Source organism: Haliotis rubra, unplaced genomic scaffold, assembly GCF_003918875.1.
Source record: "Haliotis rubra isolate DU_JTF1 unplaced genomic scaffold, ASM391887v1 Scf1109, whole genome shotgun sequence".
Classification (NCBI taxonomy): Eukaryota; Metazoa; Mollusca; class Gastropoda; order Lepetellida; family Haliotidae; genus Haliotis; species Haliotis rubra.
The window spans coordinates 279213-293032 of NW_025765014.1; positions in this window are offsets into that span (position 1 = coordinate 279213).

Consider the following 13820-nt stretch of genomic DNA (forward strand, 5'->3'; position numbering starts at 1 on the left):
ATCATGTGTTCAGGTTATACTGATATGTAATCGTAAAATAGACACAGTATACTGTATGCATATAATCTCGTTCTCTCAGCTGCTGTCTTGCGCCAAATCAACAACCCTGCTGATATCATGAATCAGTGTTGTTTTTTTCCACATGTTATTATTTTTAGAAAGTTTACACCTTGGTGTATGATAAAAAAATATATCATCATACGCTGGATGTGATAATAATTCAAAATAATTAAAAAACGTACCTTATAAAATGTGTCTTTTTAGGAATGACTAGGAAATGTTGTACGTTTGTTACGAAGTGTGGCAACAGAAATAGAAATCAGAAATACTATTGACATTACTCTGCATTATTTTCAAATTAATACTTTATGAAATCTAGTATATTCTTGTCGAACATACATTTGATAATATTTTTCATGAAGTGAGAGTATGGTTGTACGCAACATGTGTTAATTACGCCGAGGTCACCAGCGCTGAATTCTAATATAAAACCCATACGGGGAAACGAGACGGATACTCTTTGTGTCCAGCGAACACTTTACTCACTATTCAATCTATGATGTATCCTCTTGGACAAACACGTTCTCTGTGATTATTCATTATATTTCATTATTTGATCGGATTGGCAGGGGAATAAGAAGTCTATCTGAACCTTTAAGTACATGTATACTGACGAGCAATAAAAATGCAACCCAGAGTTCATGAAAATTATACTTTTGTAGTTTGGATTTGATACTTTAACACAATTGTTTTGATTTCTTGAATTGCGTTTCTTTTTCTGGTCAGTATATATCGATGATGTGATATCGGCCATTAACGGGCAAACAGCCAATCCCTTACCACTGCTTAACCAACTAAGAAATTGAACTAGAATTGAGGACACGAGTGGGACCGCCTCGCCGGTTTCATACCTAGATCTATGTACAAAGATACAAAATAACAAAATACTCTCAAGATACTCGCATGGCATGAGGTATGACTTCAACATACCAGCCGCTCAAAGGTGTAAACATTTCAATATTGGATGTGCAGTCAAGCAATCTCTTTCTACAACGACTTCCAAAGCGTTATACGAATTGTATTCAAAAGTTAGTGTTTTAATATACATATGCACAATTTCAAGCAGGAAGACGGTTACACTTATCTGTACCTTGTCGGCATGTTTCCCCTTGTATACGTGGTTTTATTGCGTTAGGGCGGTTTGATAGCCCGGTGTCCACCAAAATCCTTTTAGGTAGGGGTGGGCCAGTAGGTGGTATGGGTTTGTAATGGTTGGTTAATCAATGAAAATTAGGTGGTAAGGCTTTGGAAGAGTTCAAGTTGAAACATTAGGGGGATGTATTACACAAGTCAAGTTCATTATGACACAGTGAAAATGTATAATAATAACACAAGTTATGCTCATTGTGGTAAAATTGCCTAGGCATAGTGGAAGAAGCACCCACGAATCTGCACATCCTCGAATACTGCAAGGGCAGCGTTGGCAACTGCTCTCTCGAAGTCGGTTTTCGGTTTGTGGTAGTTACGCCAGGGTCTTGACGTTGGAAGAGTGTACATCGACAACTTGCTTTACATGTAGAAACTCGCCATATACATGTCGCTGGCATACTGCTGAGTGCGGCGTTTAACAAGAAACCAACAAAATATACATGTAACAACAGTCTCCTTACTTTCCATCGACTCGCCCATAAGGTACAATAATTATGCTTCTTCCAATATCATCACCTTTTCTCACTCATATATTTCAAAATGAAAAATCTCATTAACTGCAAACATTTTGATGACACTGTCACAGTTATAACCACTCGATGGCAACGATTTACATTTGTATATATAATTTTAGTTATTTAGTTATTTCTGTAACCTACCATTATTGTCAACAATTCATTTTGTATGCTACAAGTATTCAGTGTTTGCTTTTTCTTTAGCTGCAGTTCACTGCATATAATGTATGGGTCAAGTCATTTCATATGGTCGGCTTTATTTCTAATAGAATCCCATAAAATTCTACAGAACTCGGGGTTACATTACTTTGGTTTAACGTATTTTGTTAATAAGAAAATTGGACGGGGAAGCTGTGACGCAATGCTTCAATGTAGACATTGATGCATTTGATGTTGATTTTCTACTGGTTAAAAGTCACGAAAATCCCCTTATATGAACCGACCCTGCAAACCCCTATACCATGTGTAGTACTGTGTCCCCTTGTTGCCACTGGGAAGGAAGGATGTTCAATCCTTTATGTCACTGACTTCGGTGACTTCATTTGTCTGCTATTTTACTGAAAGTAGTATGATTTTATTTTAATTCTTTTTAGATATTTTGTGCATTCAGGCCGTTCATAATATTAGCCGGCGTTATACCTTGTGCAACTGTGTTTCAACTGTATTATTGTACCTGTAGATATACTGGACAAAATAAGTTAGGGGTATTGGTATTTTTATGATTGATATTTTATCAATGGGACAATGAATAGTTTGACCAGTATATATGTATATATTTAACCTACTATTATTATCAATAATTCATTTCTTACACTACAGTTATTCAGTATTTGTACTTTCCTTCGTAGTCACTGTCACTGCATATAATGTATGTCTTTAATTCTAAAACAATGCCTTAGAATTCTAAAGAGCTCATGAGGGGCGGTGGGGTAGCCTTGTGGTTAAAGCGTTCGCTCGTCACTCCGAAGACCCGGGTTCGATTCCCCACATGGGTACAATGTGTGAAGCCCATTTCTGGTGTCCCCGTCGTGATATTGCTGGAATATTGCTAAAAGCGGCGTTAAACCATACTCACTCACTCACTCACTCACAGAGCTCAAGGCTACATTACTTTGGTTTCACCTATACTGTATATGAACATGTGTAACGCACTGCACCAGTGTATACTTGAATACATCTGATGTTGATTTTCTACTGGTTAGTAGACATGAAAATTTCAGGACATAAATCTACCCTGCAATCTCACATATCGTGTATACTACGAAGGATCTTTTTAATAATATAAGTTCTCATTTAATTATTGCATTTTTAAAAGAATTAGATTTGTTTACTGATTTGTAAATAGATAAATATTTTATTATTGGTAGCTTAGATTACTAACTGAGATTGTTAGTGGCTGTACCCTCAAAGGGGGTTAATGTATTGTAAAATTATTGTCCTCCTGAGAGGGTATGTAAGTCCCAAAGACTTTTTCTAGGTAGATTTAAACCTACTGTTATTTTTAATCGTAGCATATATGTTCTTTTAATTTACAGCTAGATTGTCAAAAATTGCTGACAGCTGAAGGGATGAGGTAAATCCAACTAGGGTCCATGCAGGTAGCAAAAGTAATGTAAGTCCCCATAGACTCTTAGCATCTTGGAGAAAAGACATTTAACACTTATTGGTAAAATAACAGTCATAAAAACTCTAACAATCTCCAAATTGGTCCATATTTTTCAATTCCTTGCCCAACCCACCAGCAGAATTTATCACGTCCCTTGACAAAATGTTTTTAAATTTATATGGAATGACAAGAATGATAAAAAAAAAAAGGAATGTAATTAAAGACAACTATGAAGAAGGAGGTTTGGGAATGATTGTTGCAAAAACATTTATAGACGCTTTGAAATTATCTACTTTAAGACAGTATTTCAAAAGAGGTAAAGAGGATAATCCATGCAATATACCTTTTAAAGACATATTTAATTTTGGAGCAAATTCTGAAACTTACTTTAAGATTGAAAATCCTTTTAAGCGTGATGTGCTAAAAAGCATGGCAACTATTCCACAAAAATAATTATAATGACCCAAATAACATTAATGAAATTCTATCCCAACCATAATGGTTGAATCATAATTTTAAAATATCATCCATCTGCCTGTACATCACTTTTCTACATATGGCATTGTAACCCTGGGAACCAATAAAAAAATATATATATATTTTAAAAAAGTCCCCATGGTCCCTGGTATGGTGATCTACCTTCAGTTGTTGGCGATCTTAGCCCGTGTTTTATATTGTATTGTCTTCCTTTATTAAAATCTTTTAGTTTGACATGCTAGTTTTATGTTCATATGTGTGATATTTTAGTACTTTTACTGTCCATCGTCGACAGGTCTTACCCTCCAAAATGTTTTCATTTTTCATTGTTTAAATTGTTTTCGTCACGACATGGCTGAGATATTGCCGATGTGACGTTAAATATTAACCCAGTCACTCACTCACTCACTCACTCACTCACTCACTCACACATATCGTGTATAGTATTGTGAAAGATGTTCAACCCTACATGCCATGGACTTCAGTTGTCTGCTGTCATCCAACCCAGTCAGTCACTCACTCACTCACACATATCGTGTATAGTATTGTGAAAGATGTTCCACCCTACATGTCATGGACTTCAGTTGTCTGCTGTGATCCAACCCAGTCACTCACTCACTCACACATATCGTGTATAGTATTGTGAAAGCTGTTCCACCCTACATGTCATGGACTTCAGTTGTCTGCTGTCATCCAACCCAGTCACTCACTCACTCACACATATCGTGTATAGTATTGTGAAAGCTGTTCCACCCTACATGTCATGGACTTCAGTTGTCTGCTGTCATCCAACCCAGTCACTCACTCACTCACACATATCGTGTATAGTATTGTGAAAGATATTCCACCCTACATGCCATGGACTTCAGTTGTCTGCTGTCATCCAACCCAGTCACTCACTCACTCACACATATCGTGTATAGTATAGTGACAGCTGTTTCACCCTACATGTCATGGACTTCAGTTGTCTGCTGTCATCCCACCCAGTTTTACCACTACTGCATTGTTTTACATGAAGTAGGATGCTGTTATTTCAGGGTTTTTTTTCTATATTTCTTGTATTTAAACAGATATTGTTATTATGCAGTGTGCAACAGTGCTTCAAACGTTTTATTGATTCGGTAAGAAGCAATGGTGTGTTACATATAAACTTGCGAATATTTAGACAGGAATCTAGGCGCTTCCACGGTGTTCTGCATTTTATAGAAAGATCGGCAACGGTTGGTATATAAGTCGAGATTACTTTTGTATCTCATGTTATCTCAAGTCATCAGAAGCATTTGGTGTGATGATTATACCCCGCCTAGCTCTAGCTGCAAGTTGAGTTATTGTTACTCAGATGGGAATACTCCCTTTATTTGTTGCTATAACCACTGTTCTTTTATTATTATACTGTCATAACATCTTTACCGCCTACGTGATTTGCACTGCGATTTGTGAACTCACTTTATAATTCAATGGTTAATTGCGTCACAGTTCTTCGTTGTTTTTTGTTTCACACCGGTCAACTATTTAGTTTCAACATCAGAATCAACATGTAACACTATATTATAGTTAAAGACAAGAGTTTTTATGGATGACAACTTCTTTATTGTGAAAGGTCACGACGCTTCGAAGTACGTTCGTACTCCTTCATCTGGTAAAGAAACAATTAGGGAACATATATGTACAAGTTGACACAACAACAATATAACAAAGGAAACCAGTAGTGGATTGGTGGATGGAAGTGGGAGCCAGGGATTGTTAATCCCAGGCATGATTGATATGAAAGACAAATAGAAGCGTGCGTGCGTGCGTGCGTGCGTGCGTGCGGACGTACGTACGTGCGTGCGGTGTGTGTGTGTTTTGTGTAATGTTATATATGTAGCACTAACTGGGTGGATGGATGAAAGACGCCAAGGATTGTTAATCCAGGCATGATTGATATGAAAGACAAATAGAAGCGATATTGTGCGTGCGTGCGTGCGTACGTGCGTGCGTGCGTGTGTGTATGTGTTATATGTAGCACTAACTGGGTGGATGGACAAAAGGAAGCCAAGGATTGTTAATCCAGGCGTAGTTGATGAGTTGAGGTAACAATAGTGGCATATAACAGGGTGGTAAGAAAACAAATGGAAGCCAGGCCTAATAGTAATAAATACAAGGACAAAGAGACCAGCAGTGATGATAAATTAAATTAATAAGTCCCAAGCGCTAGGGCAGATATGTTCCCTGGTCACTATTGAAGAAGTTGTCATCCATAAGTGTATCACTTCTAAATGCCCTTCAAAGACTCTAAATTATAGTTAAAACACTCCTCGGTGTTGGTCGAAAATGTAAAACTGCGAGGAAGGTGTTTACAAAACAAAACCATCCGACTTCGAAATCATCAGAACTCGTGCAGATCCGGGTTACATATGGTCTTCTAATCGATACAAGGCAACTAACGCGCACGGGTCGGGTGGTCAGGCTCACTGAATGGGTTGATGCATGTCATCGTATTCCGGACCACCGTGTTATAACTCAAACATTGTTCAATGCGACATTAAACAACAAAGAAACAAAATGAACAGATACAAGACAAATCTTTATGGATAACAACTTCTTTACTTGTTTTACCAAGACGTTTCTGCGCTAGTTTCCTGAGAGGGTACGTGCAAGTCCCAAAACTTTCAAGGTTATGGCTTAACTTTCCTGCAATCGCCAGCGGCTGAAGGGATGGTGTAAATCCAACTAGGGTCCATGCAGGTAGCAAAACCTCTGTAAGTCCCCATGGTTCCTGGTATGGTGATCTACCTTCTGTTGTTGGCGATCTAGCAGCCCATTTTTATACTGTATGGCCCATGCATGTAGCGAAGGTACTGTAAGTCCACATGGTCCCTGGTATGGTGATCAGCCTTCAGTTGTTGGTGATCTATAGCCCGGTTTTATGTTGTATTGTTGTCTGTAGTGATATATTTTTATGATAGCGTACTAGTTTGAATATAGGAGCTGTGATATTCTAGTAGTTTTACTGTCCTTCGATGACAGGTTTTATTATCTCAATTTATTTTTCATTGATATGAATTACATTGTTCTCGTCACGATATGGCGGAGAAAATGCCGATGTGACCCGTTAAATCTTAACTCACTCACAATTTTATAATTGTATTGTCCTGCTTTAAAATCCAATGTTAGAGAGAGATGCTAGTTTTATTTCTTGATACTGTGATATTCTAGTCGGTTTTAGTGTCCTTCGATGACAGGTTTTTTATAATTTACATGTATTTATGGTGAATTCTAAACTTGTTTAGTCATGATATGGCTGAAATATTGCCGATGTGACTTTAAATTTTTAACTCACTCACTCACTCACTCACTCACTCACTAACTCACTCTGGGCTAAAGTTCTTGTCCCTTCCTCAGATGGATAATGAACGCAGTGAACAGTACGTCATACACCATGTATATACAACAACTGGGATCAAGGAGTATACCTCCCTGGCGCCAGATGTATCACCAAGAAGTCATAACCCCATCTGCTTTAACTACCCTGCTATGTAAACACATTCTTGTCCTGTTTGTAAAAATATACCTAGCATGTATTGTTTATGCATACTTTCTCCCTTTGATGACATAGCAGATTTGACAGAAGAATAGAAAAGAAACCTGGTTCTAGATGATTTTGAAAGAGGTGTGACTAATGCAAAAGAGTTTGCTAGTAGACATGACATTCCTCTGTCTATAGTATGCAGAACTTTGAAGAATATTCAGTCAGGAGTTGGGACTGAGCACAAGACAGGGGCAGGGAGGCCAAGGAAGTTCAGTACTACGGATCGCCGACGACTTGGTTAGATTGTAAGTAGGGGAAAACTGAAAAGCGTTGAGTATATCAGAAATGAGATGATTAATAGAGGAAGTCCTCAGGTATGTAATGAAACTCTTAGACAAGAACTACAAAGACTTAACCGGGTGAATTCAATCCACATTGATGAAAGATGCACACAAAAAAAGACGTTTAAACTGGTGTAGCGCTCGCGAAAATAAAGTCTGGGATAATGTTTTCTTTTCTGATGGAAGTTATGTCTGGCTTTTTCCGAACTGGACAAATGTATCGTGAAAACGATCTACCAACGCCCAAAACATAGCCCGAAATTTCACATGTGGGTGGGGATATCATCACGTGGGAGTGACGCAGTTGTGTATTTTCACTGGAAATTTGATGAAGGAACGATATGTTGAAATCTTAAAGAACCACTAAACTTTGTTTTTGTTACTCTTTAACCATTACATATGAAAGATTTGTGGTTAGTCTTATGCGGAACACCAAATTTATTCTTTAAAAACTTGTGGTTAATTAATACCGAGCGATTAAAAGTGGCCAAAAAGTCGCCTGCTTCCCCTCCTCGCCCGCCAACGAAACCACAGACAGGTTACGTAACTCTGTCGCCAGAGCACTGCAGTGACGTCTTTATGAGGAACGATTTTCAGTTAGTTGTATAGAAAATGTGTAGCACGCCTCATCATTTTGATGATTTCTCGACATCAACGACGACATGCCGAATCGTTGCTTTGTCGTCAATTGAATCTCTAGGGTCGGGCGATGGTGTCCCCATGCACAGATTTCCACAGGACCCCGCAGTTCGTGCTAAATGGGTTATGTTTGTGGAGTGCGAAGAGCGTTGTGGAAGCCTGAAACGATATCTTACTTGTGTTCAGATCGCTTCACGGAAGTTAAAGAATCAAAACTACTTACTAGTTGTAGTAAAATATGCATATGATTGATGACCATAAAGATTTTCTATGACACAACTTGTAACATAACGATTTCTTCCTCGGAAGTGAGGTTGTGGTCGAATTAACAATAATATTGTAAGTAGTATTATATTGACACCCACCTTCGCTGCCACGAGAGAAATTGTTATGATTATACGTTATGTCATGCAAAATCCTATTGGCTTTATCAATAAAAATACATATTTTACTACCAGTAGAAAGTAGTTTTGATTTTAGACTCTTATGAAAACAAACTAAATACCATTTATCCCTCAGACTGGCGGATGTTCCCGACATAGGCGCCGCCATTTTAAAATAAAAAATCTGTTAGAATTAATGAGATTATAGTTTGTTTTCACTGCCAAGTTAGAAAATCAAGACTACTTTGTACTCGTTGTTAAATATGTATTGGAATCATAACCAAAACGGATTTTGCATGACACAACTTTATAACATAACGATTTCTTCCACGGAAACGAGGTGGGGTCGAAGTCACAATACTGCGCGATAAATTTCTTTGCTACATTCACATGGTTAATGTCCACTTCACCAGCAGTATGTAGATACTAGTCAATGTGCGTCTTTTATATTTGGTCCATAATCCTTATTAGTTTATTATCACACTTGTATGCATTTTGAAACTAAATAAAAAGCAGACGATCTGCTATTGATACTTATAGTGAATTTATAACAGAACTGTAATATCTAGACATTTTAGGGCTCTGGGCCAATGTGAATCATAATTCGCACATACCTTCTGCGCATGTTGTCTCGTCTCCATTACACTTCACGGCGAAAAACAATGATTCTGTTGAATGCTACGACAAATGAATAAAACAAAATGCAAATATTAAAATTAAAACAGATTAAAGTTATAGGAACAACATCAGGCCATTACCTTGTTCGAGGAATGTATCCATCAATATCCACAAACTGTTCCAAATGATGTGTCTTTTAACAGTTTAATATACGAAAAAGTGATAAATCTTTCAGGTATTGGTGTATAGTCCATTGGTCACCCAAGATAGCACACCTGGCAACTAATTGCATAATGTCCGCCTTTCTTTAAAACAGTAATTTAGTTAGCCAATAATGGGTAATCAATCAATGTATTGCCGGTTAATCCTTAGAAAGAAGGACGTTGTTTATTACGCAGACACCGACACGACAGAGTGTATTCAGTATAGATTAGTAAATCTACATACATAAACACTACCTTTTGACAATTCCGCTGTGTAAGATAAAAGTAATTAATCAATCAGCGTGTTATCGGTTAATCCTTTGATCGATGTTTATAATGTTGAATATTTACCCAGACACAAGAAATGCCAAATGGGAACCTTTGTCGGTAATCTAAGTGTGTTACCACCTAATTATACCTGTTATAAATTCATTAACTGACCATCAAGTGAATGATGACAAATAACATGTGTAGGTTTATACCACCTCAACACGGGTTACAACGAGGGAGTATGGAATTGCTGTATTGCATGTGAAAACTTATGGGCCGACACTGTATTGAGAATACAAACAGATTTTACATGACATGATTAAATATCGAGGTAAAACAACACAGAAATGGGATCAATTTGGATCAGTCATTATACAAATAGGGCCTAACGACACCAATCGATTTTGACAGAATCGTCTATGAAAACAAGTTGTAACTCGGAAACTAGGCAAAAGCAGGAGACAAAATTAAATGACAGTAGATTGTGAGAACATATAGCTTTCATTTTCCACAACAATTGTCACGATTTCAGGTTTATACAAGCCTGTAAACACGATAATTTACCCCTAAAATGTAGATGAATTCTGCATCGGCCCTCAAAGCTATTCCTCATATGACGTCACAGAGGCGCGCCGCCTGATTGGTTGAAATTTCGTTCGCGGGTGAGAATTGTGCACTGTTGTCAAAAGGTCGATTTAAGTCAATTAAAGGTCGAAATGAGTAGTTTTAATGACGGGGTTTCATTTATAACGATGCCAGTTAGTGATTTATGTATTTGTATTTCTAGGGTTTATGTGGACCTTTAAATGATCACCTCCTTCCAAAGGGCCTAACACTGTATGAAAATAACATGATTTTCCAGCATGATAACGACCCAAAACACACTGTGGGCTACTCAAAACAGTGGTTATATATCGGACGAAAATGTTCAAGTTTTAGACTGGCTCAGCTACAGCCCAGATCTTAACCCGACTGAGAATGTGAGTAATGAAGAACAGAATAAATCAAAAAGGACTTATAAATATTAAGGATAATATGAAGAAAGAAGTGGTCGAATATTGGGATACGCTGTCACACGATTCCCTTCTAAACTTTGGTATTGTATCAAGGCGCGTTCATTCGTGTATTGCAGGGCAAGGAGGTCTCAGAAAGTACTCAAAAGACACACAGACTGAAAGGGAATCATATCTCAACATATTCATTTATATATGTATTAGATATTTGTTGAAACAACTTTCTCAGTAATGTTTGGGAATACTATATATTCCATTACATAATCACACTAGTTGTTGTTTATAAAACGGTTCAGGTAGGGTGTAAGCGTTCCAATTGCCCAAAACGAAAGTGAACTGACTGTCAGAGCTTGTATTTTGTTCATTAGACACTGATATTGACTGTTACAGCCATCGTTTATAGAGTGCCTTTATAAAGGGGGCGGCGGGTAGCCCTAGTGGTTAAAGCGTTTGCTCGTCACGCCAAAGGCTCCAGGTCTGATTCCCACATGGGTACAATGTGAAGCCCGTTTCCGGTGTCCCCGCCGTGGTATTGCTGGAATATTGCTAAAAGCGGCGTAAAACTAAACTCAGCCAGTCAGTCAGTGTTTCATTAACCCAAATTGACACTATAACGTGTGCTTGTGTTGTAGGATTTATTAGTTTTGTTAAGTTTTCACATTTTGTAACAACCTGAACTGATGAAAAGTGTATGCTTTCCCTATGTCCTTCCAATCACAATCTAAATGCTATTAATATATTACTTAATCTACTCCAAGGAAAGATTATTCTGATACACAAACAACAAACAAAATCAGAAATCCGCGAATGAAATTTTATTAAATGAAAAATCAATGCCTCAAGTTATGGGTAACGGTCAACAGTGAATCAGAACAGCCAAGCGAGTTCACACAGTCAGTGTGTTCGTCATTCATGCAAGCCGGGCACTTTAATGAAAACGTCCCAATGCTCTTTGTCACGACAATAGAGTCACTAAGACATATTCTCAAGACATACACAAAATAATGTTAAACCATTGAATGTTAAAGAAACATTTCAGCCATGCAAATAATAATAACCTTGTCGTTCACACCATTAACCGGAATAGTGTGTGAAAATAAAACTTCCAGGACACTCGTTAGGAGCGAGAACGTTTATTCCATTGTATAAGAACATATACCCGGAAACAATACATAAATAAATGAATACAATAGCATACTATATACCTGAGATTTTATAATAGGTCATTACATTATTAGATGAAATAATAATCAGTTGGATCCTAGAACTACAAGGGCGATAACTCCTTAATATAAGTCTGAAATACGAATGAAATATATGTGGCAAGGGTAAAGGCATCTGAATGCAATGTACTGCTCAATCAAAATATATGTAGGACACAATAATAAACATGTATAACCAATACAAAATAATTCCTACCCGGTGCATGGCACTCGGGTGTAGTTCTGCGCAAGTCAATGAAACCAAACTGATTAAGCACCTGTCTGTGTGTCACGAAAGTATACCATTTGTACCTGTGGTTAGGAATCTGGGTGTCTTGATGGAGTCCATATTGAGTATGGATTGTCATATACAACAGCTTTATGTCGAAAATGCCATTTTCATTTAAGAAACATCGGCAAAGTAAGGTATCTTATACCCCAGGGAGCTGACGCTACATCAGTTCGAACACTGATATTTCACGCCTAGACTATTGCAATAGCCTACTGTGTGGTGTGTCACAAGAATCTGTTACAAAAATACAAAAATATTGTAGCCCGAATTGTGTGTCTTGCTTCAATGTTTGCACATATACAGCCTCTTCTACGATCCCTACACTGGCTGCCCATCTCAGCCAGAATTGAGTTTAAAGTTCTTGTGCTCGCATACCAGAGCCTTAACGCTATCGCACCATCCTATTTGTGTGGAACTTGTAAGCCGGTAAAATCCAACCAGAACTCGCAGATCCCAGCCCCAAATTCTGTGCACAGAGCCCAGATACAGACTAAAACGATTTGGATTCTGATCATTTGCCTACCAATCAGCTGTTCTATGGAATTCTCTGCCTGACGATCTCAAAACAGCCCCCAAGACTGCTCTCCTTCAAAACTCTCCTCAAAACGTTTTATTTAAGAAGTACTTTGTCTAGACTCTCACCCAAATAATCCTTTACTTGTAGCGCCATGAGCATACCAGCTGGCGTGGAGATCGGTGCCTTACAAATTCACTCAATATTATTATTATTATTATTATTAAGCATTCTTATAATTAACTGCCGCACATGAAATCCCCAGGGCGGACCGCGACCCTGTGAAGCCAGCAGAACAGGGGATCGCAGAGGGTGGTTGAGCTCATGTAGGCAACATGGCGGGGACATTAACAACACTGGTAGATTTCCGAGTGATCGAAGCATATGATTTTTTAGTGACTGTAAGTGAGAAAACCTTCCTTCACTTGGCATATGATGGAGGAAATCTGGAGATGGTTGAGTTTCTCTCTCAAGGAAGATTGTGGACTGGGAACAAGTTTCGGAGACGGCAGCAGAAAGGGCGAATGATGAAGAAGGTCAGGTAATGTCTGATCTCCTGCAGTACGTTAGTGGAGGACATAGTACGTGTAGACATGGACAAATATAGTACAGTAAACCACAAACAGACTCCTGCAGTCCCTTAGTGGAGGACGTGTAGACATGGACAAGTATAGTACAGTAAACCACAAACAGACTCCTGCAGTCCCTTAGTGGAGGACGTGTGTGTAGACATGGACAAGTATAGTACAGTAAACCACAAACAGACTCCTGCAGTCCCTTAGTGGAGGACGTGTGTAGGCATGGACAAGTATAGTACAGTAAACCACAAACAGGCCCTGCAGTCCCTTAGTGGAGGACGTGTGTAGACATGGACAAATATAGTACAGTAAACCACAAACAGGCTCCCTGTAGTCCCTTAGTGGATGATGTGTGTGTGAACATGGACAATATATAGTACAGTAAACCACAAACAGGCTCCTGCAGTCCCTTAGTGGAGGACGTGTGTGTAGACATGGACAAATATAGT